We start from the raw sequence: 15972 nt of genomic DNA, 5'->3' as shown, positions 1-15972 counted from the left end.
TTTTGTATCAATCTGCCTCTCTCCTCTTTGCATTAGTCAAACTCCATTCAAATGCTGTCCCAGCCAGCTCATGGACACACTGAAAATCTTGTGACCTACCGAAAAGGATATTTCGTTGGAAATACTTGTGCACACTGGACTGCATATAGAACAGATTGCCCAGAGCCCACTCCAGCCTCACCTTGAATGTTTCCAGGGGTGGGGGATCTATTGCCTCTCTGGGCAACCTGGTCCAGTGTTTCACCACTGTCACTGTAAAAAACATCCATTCTTTATTCTGAATCTACGCTCATTCAGTTTAAAATCATTACCCCTTGTCCTATCGTAAGAGGCCCTACTAAAAAGTCTCTCCTCATCTTTCTTATAAGCTCTCTTGTATTGAAAGTATTGAAAGGCTGCAACAAGTTCTCACTTGAGCCTTCTCTTCTCCAGGCTGAACAGCTCCAACTGTCTCTGACTGCATAGGAGAGGTCCTCCAGCCTCTGAGCATCTTTGCAGCCTCCTCTGGATTTGCTCCTCAGTTCCGTATCCTTCTTGTATTGGGTCCCAAGAGCTGGACACAGTACTGAAGGTGAGGTCTCACCAGAGCAGAGCAGAGGGGGAAATCACCTCCCCTGACCTGCTGGCCACACTCCCTTGGATGTATCCCAGCTTACAGTTGGCTCTCTGGGCTGCAAGCACAAATCCTTAAGAGCAGAAAGTACTGACGGCAGTCACAGGAAGTTGCAAGGCAACTTCTCCATCCTCTGCAACAGAACCAATCACCTACCTATCATTAACCATTATCAAGCCTCTGAGGTGCCCTCAGGGAGCAAGGAATCTGCACAGAGATATCCAATGGACTTCTGGAGGTAAGAGGATGCAGATCCCCAGGAGTTCAAGTCACTTATGGAGGGTACCCAAGGAGTGTATGTTGTTTTAGGAATCACCTTGGATTCTGAACTGAATATAGCTCAAATTAAAAGAAAATCTTCCATGCATGAGTTAGAGAGGAAACAACACAAATGTCATTTAATTTCCATGACAAAGTGCTGCCATTATTTCTGTGTGACAGAATGCCACTAAGGGCAATTTCTGAAAATTATTTAAACAATGTAATGAGTTAAATGTCAACGTTGGCTAATTATGTTTATGCTAATTGTTAATTAGCTCCATAATGGAGACAGTCTTAATTAACAATAGTTATGTGTGTGTATATGTGTGCGCTAAAAAGAGTGTGTGTTGGGAGTGAGAGGCTGCAAAAAGATGTTGTAAGTAATTTAATTTCCTGTAATCATAAGTATTTCATTTCAGACATTAACGAGAATTTCTCAATATACTTTAGGGAAGATGTGATTAACTCACAATGTATCTGTGAGCAGTCCTTTCTATATAACATCTGTTTGGGCACAATAATAGCAGCATCTTTTTTTCTTTACCTTCTTTAACTGAATTGTGGAAAGATGGTTCTGTCTCTGCCTCTGTGACAGAAACAACATACATTTTGGAAATATTGGCAGGGTTATGACAGAGAGGTCAGCATAACTGAACCTCAGGCTAAAGAAGATCACTAATTTACAAGATACCAGGAAATTCTTGTTACATATATCAGAGGAAAATTCATTAAGAGATTGATGCTGTTGTCTATGCAGAGTTGACACTTTTATAACAACAAACCTCCTACAGTGTGATCTATTCTAACAACAATGGTCTAAATTTAAAAAACAGTAACTTTTTTCTTACTTATTATATAACATGGGAAAAATCTGCACTATGGCACAGCCTGAACACTCATAGTCCATGGGCTTACAGCACACAATGGTAAAGTATTTAAATGCAGGTTTTGGCTTGAAGCAGATACTTCAGCACTGTTTAGCGGTGTTTCAACATGGTTTAGCGGTGGACTTGGCAGTCCTGGGGTAAAGGTTGGACTTGATCTTGAAGGTCTTTTCTAACCTAGTTGATTCTATGATTAGAAGACTCCTACATCTACTCTTGCTGTGTACTGCAAGCCTGTGTTTTTGGCTGGCCTTATGAAGTCAGCAGCTCTTGGCTGCTGTATTGCTCCTACAAATGAGAGTTAAAATCCTTTCTGAGCTCTTTTGTGGATTTGGTAGGATAAAGCATTCTCCCATAGCCATGAAGCACAAGGTGAGGTAAGAGTCCCTGGAACAAATACAGGATTCAAAGTGTCTATAGGGCTGACGAAAGCTTGTAAAGCCCAGATCATCTGCACAGATGATCTATTACTACAGCTGTGGGTCTCTGTGCCCCTCTTCAACTTCCCTATATGCAGCCCTGAGGAAGTCTCATAGAATCTGATCTTGAGGAGTTCAAGAATATATATTTACAAATGCATGACATAAAACTGTGGGAAAAACTAACTCCTATCTAACATGCCAAATTGTCTGCTTTGATGCCTTTATTCTGTGAAGGAGAACAAGAACAGATACCGTATTTTTAATAGGCTTAATTAGTATCTGAAAAAATGACTGTTGCCTTAGAAACACAGTTCTGCCCTTCACTTCTGCCATATTTATGCAGTAATGAGTATAAATGCAAGTGATTAAACATAGAAGCCTGCAAAATTACCTTTGTAGTTAGTTGTATATAACATAAAAGCAGCTTTCAGTCGCCAAGACATCAGTTTCTAATTACATTCATAAAAATAAATTGCAAACATCAATTAATTCTACAATGGCTACGTAAAAGACAACACAGACTTCTCTTTCGTAATTGCTTTTCCTACTTCTCAGCCTTTACTCAAGCAGTGGAACTTATTAGGTTGTATACAAGCTTTTCCAACAGCAGACTCTCAGTCTGACCCATTGCAAGGAAGCCAATGAGAAAATCCTCTTTCTGTGTAAGATCAAGGCTGAAAGGTGGGAAGTGAAGACAAAAAGAAGCAAGTGCTTTGGTTCAAATTAAACATTTCAGTGTAGTTCCCCTTTTTTGGTTTATGTAAGACAATATCAGCCTTTCAAAATGAAAATCATTTTAGAAGTAAACTTACAAATTAGGAAGTTCTCTACAGGGATGGTACATTCCATTGCCAGTACATGGGTGTCAGGAGAAAACTCATGTGGATACTGCTCTGAAAAGCAGTTCAGTGGCAGCCAGCAGCCTACATCAATGGAAAAATAGATGTTTCCCTTACCTGTGCTATATTCGCCCTTCAACACAGCCATTAGTCTATGGATCGGTCTACTCCCAGCTGTACTCGGCTGGTTAAGTTTCTCTTCTAGGATCTTTTGCAGTTCTTGAGCAGAAGGAACTCTTTAAGACTAAATCTAAAGGTATCCAATTAACCTGTGGATGGCAAACTCCCCTGGAGACTCAGGTGCCTAAGTATAGTAAAGAATTAGGACCTTGATGGCTTCGTTGTAGAAATCTTGCCTGTGCAAAGACTGAAACTTACGATGTCTGTTCAGATACTCAACCAATTTATTCTAGTAAAGTTCCATTATGGTGCATATAGCTATTCTGATTTCTGACCCTTTGACATCTGGGCCCTAACTTTGTAGGGAATTGGAGATGCTCAGAAGAGAAGCTATTTCAGTTTAAATTCCTGTTGTTTAAAATATGCCACCACTACACATTTTGTAGACTATAAACTAAACCTAGTTGTAAACAACAACAACTTCTCAGTCTCTCTGTGTCTGGCCTGTATCATCACACCTAGATACAAGCATGTGAAAGGACATGCTACACACCCAGTTTGTCCACTTCCCACAGTGGCCATGCTGGGGAACAGATAACCAGGATGGACTTGCTCTGCTACATGAATCTCATCAAGAGCTATTGAACAAATGCAGTGTGCCTACTCTAGCCCTGCCAGAGTGCTGCTATAGACTCCAGGACCTCATTCCCATGATGAGCAAGCCACAGAGTTATGTCTATGTGAGTCAGTTTGAGACTGCAAAGGGAAAGGTAGGTTGGTAAGCAAGTATAGGCTGAGTGTCTGACTCAGCAGAGGAGACATGAGATCTGGCTTTGAGGTTGGATCTCAGAGTTAGCAGCCATGTGCACAGCTCCCTATCAAGAACAAAACTTGCCTTTACCACACAGTCCATATACCCAGCCCACAGACCAAGCAGATCTCATTCAAGCCAAAGGATTAAGGCAGTACACGGACATATGAAGCAAAGAAATCCAAATCAGTAAATAAAATATTACGATAATACACCACTAGTATCCAATCATTCTTAGCTTTTTTCAGGAGACCTATGACTTGCTGCCATCCTCATGGGGTCTGACACATCTTTTTATTGCTAGGCAGCTTCATTGCACCTGGTAGGGGAACACCTTGCTTGGGAAGGCAAATGATCCTGGTGGACTTTGGGTTTGGAGCTGAGAATGCACTGATCCCAATGGCCCCCTGCTGATGAGCTCCCTGACTCGCCTTGAACAGAGGTAGAGGTTTTGCAGAAGCCCACCATGAACTGGATGCAAGGGAGCTGCATGTGCGGCAGTAGTGTAATACATACAGCCATGGAGCCTTGTGCAATCTGTACCTTTTGGGCCACTCCAAAGGGTGAGGAAAGGCCAGGTAGGGGCTGAGCATCCTCTCTTCCCCTCTGTAAAGCATTATTGTAGCACAGACTCAGGTGCTATGGAGAGCCCAGGAAGCTGGCTTCCATGGCAGGAGAGATGCAGCTGAACACTCCACTCTGAGCCAAGAAAAGTAGAGGACATGAGTCCCTGTGACTGGACCCATATCTCTGTCATGCATCACCCAAGCATGACCCACTGGCCACAGTTTATTCAGATTACACAAAGGCAGATCCCAGGTCCAGGCTAGGGCATTAAATAAACTCAAAAATCTCCATTTCTAACCCAAGGCCATGCTTGAGCATCAATTTGTGTGCAGTTATGTAGTAGTAGGTGATGCTGGACAACTGAGTTACATCTGTTTATACCCAAGAGCGCAATCATATCTGCTCCAGGTCAGGGCTGCACATGTGCCATCCCATTGCTCCCAAAGGAAAATAGAGGCTCCCTGACCTATGCCCACATAATCCAAGCAGCCTTTGCTATTCCAACATATTTAGTGACAACTCAACGTACCTGAGGCAGGTAGGAGAAATTGGTCTTATTTAGCAAAGCAGACTGTATGTGCTATTGCTCCACATTTATGTGGTTAAGGGAACATATGTCCAAGGAAACAATTTTGTTGTCACTTCCTTTGTACAGTGGTCTCTAAACAAGTGGGTTATTGTTTTATTAAGGATGGGAATTCCCTGATTGATGGCCACATTCACAGGATGACCTTGTCATTGTTTTCTCAAGTACTTGTAATTGTTACAGTAGAGAATATTGGACTTTAATTATCTGTGCTCATACACTGTGGTTACACTCTGCTGAGTGTATTGGATACACTATGATATTTATTTGCCGAAGAGGGAAAAATGGCAATGGCAAGTCAGTCTAAGGACTCTCACAGGAGAAAGTAATGGTGGATATTACAGGTTCCTAAAATACTGCAGTAGCATACAGTAATTCAAGCAAGCCTGGTAATCATTTGGCGCTCAGGTGCAGTACAGATTACCTGCTATTACATCAGGCAGTCTCTCAATCTCGAGAAAATATCTATTAAAGTATAAACATTTAAGTGAAAGAGGTATAGAATGTAAATACTGTGGATTGGCAAACAGTGTGTGCTGCACAAATGTTGTGACTTCTTCCCTTTATTTAAATGTAATTATTCATTTCACACACCCAGTCAGCAGTTAGCATTACAAGGCTCCCGTTGCCATGCATGCTCATTATCAGTAATTTAATTCAGATAGCCTTTCTGCAAAGTTCAGTTCCCGTGAGGATTTCTCACCAGCAACCTGAGCCCAAATTCTTGAATCAGAGTCTATTGGCAACTATAGTGGTGGCAAAGCAAAGAATCAGGGTTCAAAGACACTAAAAACTTCGTTGTACATGGAGAACATCATATTGTCATAGAAAGACTTTGAAGGAAAAAAGAAGAAGTTATATATATTTAAGGTCCTTTCCAACCCTAACTATTCTATGGTTCTATGCTATATGTGTGTATGTGTAAATCAGGAAGATCTATACTATGCCAGATCACCGTTAGTATAACAATACAAAAATCTTAGCATTTCTGTTGTCAACCTACTACAGAAAATAGACGGTATATGAAAACAATAGTGCTATATAAAATATGTCATGAAAGTAGAGCTGTGAACTATTATCCCTACATGGATATAAGAACAGATTGCTTGGAATGCAAATAGCTCATGCTATTTTTTTCACTCAGGGAGTCCCTGAGTGAAAAATATCCAATGACTTTGACAGTATATATACATTTTCCCCATGCTGTGTTGCTTCAGGTACAGTCAGCAGAGGCATGAGTATTTGAGAAGACATCACCATGCCATTCTCTGGGAGAGGCACTTACCTGCAGCATCCTCTCTCCTGCCTTAGACTAAAACACCTTGGTTTGTTTATCCTCAAGAAATGGCATGAGACCTCCTAGTTTCACTGTCCTCGGAGGGAGAAAAGTGGCAAAGAAAGATTACCTCTCTGAAGTCCCATCCAACCTGACCTTGAACGCTTCAAGGGATAGGGCAGCCACAACTTCTCTGGGCAACCTGTTCCACTGTCTCACTGCCCTCACAGTGGTGAGGCATTCATTTTAAAGCCATTCGCTCTTGTCCTATCACTGCTTGCTCTAACAAAAAGTCCTTCTCCAACATTCTTGTAGAATGACCCCCTAGAAAGTGTTTTTTTTAGTTCTTCTCCCAAATAAATTGATTTTATAAAGGCTTATTCTTTTTTTATAGTCTAAACATTATATTTTGTATTTTACAGGCATATTTTAAAGTCTCTTCAGTCCTTAATCCAGTTAAACTTGCATATATCTAGTAAGACTGACTTAAGAGCCATCATTTCAGCATTGTAGTTGAGAAAGAAATGTTTGACACACAAAAACATTGATGCAAAGTGACTTCATACAACCATAGAATAGTTAGGGTTAGAAAGGACCTGAAGATCATCTAGTTCCAATCCCCCTGCCATGGGCAGGGACACCTCACACTAAACCAGATCATCCAAGGCTTCATCCAACCTGGCCTTGAACACTGCCAGGGATGGAGCATTCACAGCCTCCTGGCAACCCATTCCAGTGCCTCACCACCCTAACAGTAAAGAATTTCTTCCTTGTATCCAATCCTAAACTTCTCCTGTTTAGGTTTTAACCCATTAAATAATTAGAGTTAACTCAAGTCATAGTTAACTCGGTTCATAAAGCACCTTTGATAGTGAGAAGTGATTTGGTAATAATTTCATTTGATATTAAGTTTAACATATTGTGGCAGTACTAAAGAAAGCACATATTCCAGCCAATTCTTTTCATTTTAATTCTTTCAGTTAAACTGAGAACATATTACAGTGTGAAATGAGCAAAACCACAAGAGATTTGAGCCAAATTCTGACCTAAAGCCCACAGAAAAATGCTGCTTTCATTTTACACACCTACCAATACCAGCCTTCCATCCTCAACTCTGGAAAGGAAAGAATAGCTGAAAGTTATTTAAAGTGAAAAATGGGCAGAGTCTCTGCCAGTGCACACACTATGGAGTGATCTGTATTTTTCTACTAATGTAACAGACACTTAAAGGAAAGAAGTGAATTCACGGGTGCAATAAAACAGTGGCCAAGTCTCCCTTTCCTTTATTTTATTCCTAGCAACAGTAATAAAAGGGCTTTTTATTGAGCTTTTCTTCACTCTTTCTTCCCTTTTTGTTTCACAATCAAACAAAAATGTTATTTTTTAAGAAAATATTTTATTAAATTATTTTCTTGTGGTTCCACAGTAAATGGTGGGAAGACTTTATATATTAACTGGTGCTGATGACAGCATTTTCTGCTTTGAGAGATGCTTGGATTCACCTACACAGCTGAGGCTTTACTCAATCATTAAGGAAAAAACAGCTAAGCATGAAAGATAAAACTGTGGAAACACCATGATCACTGGGCACATGGTGAGGATGATGAGGCTGTGTTAGTTTAAAATACCCATAAAGTTTGAAACACCAGCAGAATAAATGTAGTGTGTGCCTATGCGTGGGATATGGAATGATCAATGCTTTGCCTTGAAAGTCATCCCAGAGCAGGCAATGATCCTCAGGGCTCCAGCCACTGCAAAGATACAGTGGCAGCCTCTCAGTAGAGCTCATTCAAGGTAGAGTCATTCAAGGACAAGAAGTGGGATGCTAGAGGAGTCACATCCCTGACATTTGCAGAGTCATTCCAGCAGACACATCCCAGTTCCTTAGACCTCTGTGCACCTTCCTGAGCTGGACCACACAGCCCTGTTGAGCTCAGCACACCCTGACACTGCACAAATGCTTCTCCTTTGCTTCTCTCACAAACATGTGCATTCCCATTAACCTAGCCTGGTTCTTAACATGAATCAGCCATGTAAAATTTGACCCATTTCCACAAAAACCTCTTCATTTCATCCTTCTGTAGAAAATGTCATCCCAGTTATTTGTTTCAATAAAGTTATTGATTTCATATGTTCACCACTTCTGCTACAGTATTTTAGGTCAGAAGGCCATGCGACCCTGCCTCATCCAATAGCTGTCTGGTCGATAACCTTAAAAAACCTCAGTATTGACTGCTAGAAGAATGATCATGCAAAGAAATGGACCAGACATCAGTCAAATGGATTGTGTTTGGCAACCCAAGGGGGTACAAAGTGAACCTATACTGATAACTGGGTCATCTAATAAAGATACATGCGTCATCAGCTTTAAAGCAATTGATTCTCTCAAAAATTAAATGAAAACATGACTGAAACAGTCTCTGGGACTAAGCTAGTGTCCACTAACATCAGAATTCCCCTCAGTTTCAGTGAGGCTTAGTACCAGGGTGTAAGACTCTATGGATGAACTAAGAGGCACATGTGGCTGATACGAACCCATCACTTCTGTATTGCAGTTTGGAAGTAAAAATAGGTTTAAGGCAAAAATAAGATGTCAGAACCATCAATTTCTTCAAGGCTCATGCTCTTCACTCAGCCCCCCAAAACACCTGGAAACATGTACGTGCATTTCTATGTTTAAACAGGAAAGTTGGAACCAGGAACCTAGGCTGGTTTCTCTGCCTGAAATGCAAAAGGAATAGTGCTTGTTATCTATCACCTGCACCATTTTTCTGTGTGCCTTAGATCCTAAGGCACACAAGGCAAATGGAATTAAATGCCCCATGCAAACATTTTCTTTTATGCAATAATTAAGATGCCAGCCTGGAAAACTAATGTAGACAATCAACTTTTAGACAGCAAAATTAAAAGATGAACCTTGTAATTCCAGCTTCATCCTTTCTGATCTAGTTTCAAGCAAAATTTATCACCAGAAACAACAACCAGAATCCGAAATTTGGGAGTTTTGTTGCTGTTCCTGGTTCAGCCACAGGTACCGATTATTTCATTACCTGTATCTGCAGTTGTTTCAATAGCCAGAAAATGGGAGTCACAACATTTATGAGAAAAAGTTATTATTGCAGGTGAGCTTATATATCTACTTATGACTTTTTCTCCTTCAATTTATGATGTGCTTATCAAAGTAACATATACACAGCTGTTCTTAAATTCCAGTCATCCAGTGATAAAAACACATGAGGAACAGCTTACCATGAAGTGATGTTAAGCTTGAGCAAGGGCTCAAGGTTTGACACAGAGCTCTGCTTGGTAGACAACGATGTGTTTTACAGAATGATACTGTTTTCAAAGCAAAGTCCAGTATGCTTCAGTTACAAATAGCTCAGCTTTTAGGTTTGTTTGTTATTTCTGTAACTACAATTACTATACTGGCTGACTCCTGTTTTTAATGTTCTGGGTATTGATAATTTGCTACAAGGACAATAAATATCATCTTTTACTATATTTTTATATGTAGGGATAGGACTGGATTCTTTGCCATTTCAGACTTTAAGCTCAGCTCTTTTTATGTCTTATCTGCAAATCTTTTCCTTACTTTTCCCTAATCTTCACAAAATGATGCCACACTCACCAAAAAGGGTGCTCTTCATATGTGACAGTATCTTCAGCCACTGATTTACCACACTTCATGATGTTTTCCTTCACATTCAAGATTCCTGGCTGATGCAGTTCACAAGCCTGTGATCCTGTCATTCTGGCCATACAGTTGGCATGTGCCAGATGCCCCACAGATTTCCCTGCAAAACACACATCATCTTACACTGCTTGGATCCTTTGCAGCAATCAATCAAACTGCTTGATGAATACTCCAGTTGTTCATTTAAAGCATTCTGAAATTATAAATCAAACTTCAGAATCCAAGGATTCAGTATCCAAGGTGCCTGAGTTCAGGTTCAAATTTGCATGTTGAATATACAGTTAAAGTAGGAGTCCATAGTTGGGTTTGGCTTCCAAATGCCTGCAGTAAAAGCTGTTTCTCTCTAGCACTGAGGGACACAGCATTTCTGCAGCCTTTTGCCTGATGCAGGTGTTTTGTATCTAAGTGCACAGAAAATGGTTGCAAAACGGTCTGGTATACCCACTTTGTTTGGCTATAAATAGGAGAACACATTTTCAATAGGCATTTAGGCAGCCTGAAAAATCACTTTTCCCCCTTCCCAAGCCTGGAATGAATGGTGAATTAGCACATCTCATCTGGGACCATAGTACTAAGGAGAGGAGTAAGTGCGTGCCAGGCATGCCTTAAAACACTCCAACCTGGTTACAAAAGCACATGGGGTAGGGCCTTCAATACACTTACCTGAATATGCAGGACGCTTCTCAGTACTGACAAAACAGGGATTTCAAGCACCAATACGGTCTTAAAATCAAGCACTGGTCAGTTTTGTACTAGATCCCCTCCTGATGTAAATCAGCCTAATTCATACCAGTTGTAGAGCTGACACTTTGATTAAACTCACTACATTAGTACTAAAAGAGTAATCTTTTTATTCTCACTGTGCCTCCTATCTCTGTTGCCTTCATTTCTAAATGCTTAAATAACAAAATCACAATAGGGTAGTGCTCACCTATCTGAGGTTGTCTCTGACAAGAGGGATGCACAACTGTATGCGCAATCCACGTGCTTCCTCTGTCCCCTCCAAATCAAATTCATCACAGAGTGTTGCAGGGACTTCAGTGAAGCTCTGAAGCAGGGAGCAGAAGTCTGGGATGTGATGGAAGTTAATCAGGTTCTAAAAACTGGGACGTGACTCTGGAAACACCTTGGCACCATTTTCTGCAGCATGGAGTATTGGCAACACAAGCAGCCCAGAGCAGTCTGTCGATATGGGCAAATTAAGGATGTGGCAGTCTTCATTGAATTCACCAGGTTTATTTTACTGAACAATTAAGCTAATAGGGTTTGTGTTTTGGCTTTTTGCTTCGCTCTTGAACTGAAAAACTTGGATGCTCAGTTCCACCTCCCTCCAACTGCCTGATGCATGCTCATGCTTCAAAAGCAATGCCAGCATTTAAAAATCACAGAACCATTGACAAGAGGTGGAGACATTTGAACCAACCCATCACAACTATCAAGCTTTCTTGCCTAAATATGAAGGGTAAACCCTCTTCTTGTTGATTTACTCCTTTACATATAAGAACAATGAAGAAAGAGAAGAATCTCTTCCTCCTTGGCAGGTGAGAGAAGGACCTTCATTTGCTCAGAGGGTTGTCCTTGCCTGAGAAGGTGCAGTGTGCAATACCTGCAGTTGTATCTCCCATGGCAATCTCAGGACTTCACAGGTTTGTCTTCAATTAGCACCTTGTCATCCGACTAATGGCCTTAGCTAGGCACTGGCTGTGGTAGAAGGGGGAAATATCCCTCCTCTTTGTTGGATGAAATGGAAATGTAAGCTAGGGCCTATTGCAGCACCAGCCTACTGTTAGTATCCCCTGCAGACTCTGCTTTGGGTTTCAATTGACAACAGAGAATAGTTGGGAAAATACTGAATCCTATTGAGCAGTTTTCCAGAAAGAGCTCCTACTGTTGCAAGTGGTTTTTTAATACTTCTGTAGTTTCCAGGTCTGAGCAAGGACTATCTTATAAGTAGAGCACTGAGAAAAGTATGTCCAAGAGAGGCCTATTGAAAATGATGGAATTAAGATGTGACTTGGGAAAAGAAAGGATTAATACCCTGGCTAATCTAAGCATAACTAGAAAATGTGGTTTTCATCATCCTGTATGAAAGGATGTTGTTCAACACACCCTCCTAGAACTAATAAGGGTAGAACTAATTTGATAAATAATACACCCCTAGAAAAAGGATTATTGTAGCAGTAGAAGGAGTGATTTTTATAATCGATGTAAAGTAGGTAAAGCCCTGAGTGTCACACCTAGAATATTGGTTAGTAACGCTGAGCGAGAAGAGAGCTTATAATTCACAGGCTCTGACTTGAAGTTCATTTGCAGAGGAGAGAATAAAGCCATTTTATATGGCTGATACATGCCACACACATAAACACTTTAAGATAGATAAATAGATGTATTTACATATACATTACAATGCAGTTACTTTTTACTCTTTCATGTCTGTATTTGTGTATTCTGTGTACATTGCTTATATAAACATGTATCTACAGCAAGAAGTATATATAATGCATTCATAGATGCTGATATTTACACTCACACGAGTGTGCCACTGGTGCATGGATGTTGGCATACATCTCAAATGACTGCACAACCCCAGGCATGGCAAAGGGTCTTTAGATGAGACAGCCAGTCTCAGATACTATGCCTGCAAGGAGGAGCTTAGCAGTATCTGGAGGGGGAGGATGAACTTCCTGACTTCCTAAAGAGTCCCCACATTCCAATAACAAGAGAAATTTGCTGCTGAGGCCAGGCAGGGACAGATGTGTGTGACTTATTGGGGTTTAGTTGGGATTTTTTTCTTTCTTTTTTTTTTAACATAAATTCCTTAATTCAGACCCAAGGTTTTTACCCTTCACTAGCTTCCCTGGGGCTGTAGCACCCCAGTGAGAGCCAGGCCTCTGCCACAAGCTATAGGTACCCACAAAAATGGGCAAGGTGAGATGCTATCATACACAGCCCCTCTTGCCTGGGAGATGAGAACAGCAGAGGTGTGTGCACTGAGTCTGCAATAGCCCTTCTCCTTCCCTCTCGTTCTATCTGAAGTCTGTTGTATATTTGTTCCTTCACGGCTCCTCGTCCTTAGATTAGATTTCTCCTTTCTCATTACCAACCTTAATAGACCCTTCAGACCTCATTCCAGCCCCAGATATTATCTGACCCGTATAATTAATTAATTATAGCCCAAATATTATAGATTATTAAAAATAGCATAACTAATAGTGTAATATCTCAAGCTGTCGACTTTAATAGTCAACATTGTCTTGGTCTCTCTTATCAGCCTGGGACACCCGGTGAGAATATTGATTTCTGGTAATTTTAACCATCATCTGCCATCCTGATGGGTAATTGTCAGATTTTCACCAGAGTCAGAGCTCATTTGAAATCGTTAAACCGTCGGCAAGGCTCACAGTTGATCTTAATGTTTCCTTTTTCTCCCCCTTCAATATGTTTCAGCAACAGAGAGGAAAATAAATAGAAAGAGAAAGAGAGAGCAAGCGAGAGCTGCCTGTGTGCCAGCCATCTGATTTCTCTTTTATTTCATCCTTTACACTGAGGTCCCCGAGGGGGCTGCTTGTGCTACCCCCCTGTATCTTCCATCCTTTCATTAGAAATTATTATTATTATTATTATTAAAATAACAATAATAAAATAAAGGAGCTGCTTGCTTATAAACCACGACTGCATCTCTTCTGCCCCGCAAACGGGATGGTGCTGCTCTAGGGGCATCACAGCAGCTCGGGAAATAGGGGGAAGAATAGGAAATGGGGGGGGGGGGGGTGCCGAACACCCCGTTCTGCACCCCCACAGCCAAACCTGACCCACGTACATACACCCAGAATCTGCTTCTCTCGCTTGTCTTGGCCATGCCGGGGGCTGGGGCAGCGGGCGAGGTACCCAGAGCTTGGTACCCGGGATGTGATGGTGCCCCCTCCTTGCCCCGCATCCCTGTGTAGGGGCTCCAACCTCCTCCCAACAAACCCAGTCGACTTTAGCGAAGTACGTAAAGAAAAGCCCCTGCAGAGGTGATCCCAGCCGCGATAAGTGACAACAAGGCACTTCATTAGTATTATATAGAAACTCCGGGCTCGGGGAGATAAGCGCCCAAATTAGGAGATGGGAGGAGGAGAAGCGGCTGTTTCAACCCGGGTCCGTCGAGCTGAGTCTTGAAGGACGATGGGAGACTGTGGGTACCGCTGCCCCGCTCCCCCGTGTGACCCTCAAGGGTATCCCTCTGTCCCATGCACCCCCCATCCAGCAGCACCCATCCCTGGCTGCCCCCGGGGCTGCTGCCGGGGAGCCGGGAATGAGCCGGCAGGAGGGAAGGGAACTGTTTAATAGATCCTCCGAGGATTCCCCTAGAGCATTATTTAAACTTCTAATTATGATTCATGTGTGTGATAATATTAATTTAATAATCAAGGAGCTGTGCAGGAAGCATTAACCTCAATTAAGCTCATTACTACCCTAACCTGGAATCCCCAGGGCTTTTAAATCTTCTACTATGAGGACCTGACATTGCATTGATAGAGGGCGAGATCTGCTTCAGAATCTTCTTTTTCCCTAAATCATTTGGCTTCGTGGATAGAATTAATTAATTCCCTGATTTTGGCTCGGGAGGGGTGTCCCATTTTCCAGGGAAGAGCCGAGCATCCTGAGGTGAACGCCTGACCCCGGTCCTTAGCTCTGTCCTGCGGGGAGAGACCCTCCGGGGGCACCAAATTAGGTTGAGACCGAGAGCGCTGGGCGATGCAGAAGCTGGCCACACAACATTATTATTATTATTATTAGTAATAGTAGTAGTGGTAGTAGTAATAATAATAATAATAATAAGCAGGGAACCCACTCAGAGCAGAGGGAGACGATTTTTGGAGCCCAACTGCTTTTGAAAAGGGAATGAGGGGGAGACAAGAAGCCCACGGGAGCTGCGGGACCCCCCAGCTTGGTAGATACGGTCTCGGTACCGGTGCTGCGCGGATGGAAGAGGAGGCTCCTCGCCTGATGCAGCCACATCGGAGTGACCTTCTCGACTCAGCGAGGGCTGCTAAATTGCTTTACCGTGGCGATAAATGCTTTTAATTACCCCGGAGCTCCGCATCCCGGGGCGGAATGGTGACCAGGCAAAGTAAAGATTGAGAGGGAAAATAAAATGATCGTTCTTTAATCCGGAGTTGGCTGAAGTCTGATTTGGAATTCGGTATTAACTAATCAAGCCTGAGGCCGAAAACCTCTCGGGTACTCCCCGCCGGCCCCGACACAGAGCAGCGGGAGCAACCGCGGTCCACAGCGGGGATGAACAGAGCCCTATGCGCGTCCCCCCTGTCCCTTATAAAACCAAGGGACCCCATCCCCTCTTTAGACCTCCCAAAGGGACACCCCCCGGCCCCCCACCCCATTTCCAGGAGCACTCGGTGCTCAGCGAGTACCCGGGGGGATCGGGAGATGCTCTGCTCGCCGGTGCCCTCAGGCTCGGGAGATATCACCTCCCCGCAGGTACCATTCAGCCCAAGTACCGAGATGGACATCTCCGCGGCGGGAGGCTCTACTTAAGAGAAGGAAACCTTCCCATGGGAGCTTTCCCTGTCGAGGAAAAGGGGCCAAAATACAGGGCACTAGCTCTGCGAGGTGTCGATGCTGCCCTTTGCGGGGGTCCCTGCCACCCACCAGCACCCCGTCCAATTGCTCCCGCAGGGCAGCATCTCTCTCCTGGGAAAGGCTGTTGCTTGTCCCTCCTCTGCAAGGAAAAATGGGAAAGATTGTCTTCCTGGAGAGCGAAACGGGACCGGTCACCCGGCCAGCTCACGAGAGAGATATTACATGTCACAACTCATCTCGGGCCCCGTAATCAGCCCTAACTTTCTGGTGAACAGATAACCAGAGATGGCAGATGGATGGAGATTGCACAAAT

The sequence above is a fragment of the Melopsittacus undulatus genome, chromosome 7, assembly GCF_012275295.1.
Source record: "Melopsittacus undulatus isolate bMelUnd1 chromosome 7, bMelUnd1.mat.Z, whole genome shotgun sequence".
NCBI classification, from domain to species: Eukaryota; Metazoa; Chordata; class Aves; order Psittaciformes; family Psittaculidae; genus Melopsittacus; species Melopsittacus undulatus.
The sequence above is the reverse complement of the archived record's forward strand: the minus strand, read 5'-3'. Positions refer to the sequence as shown.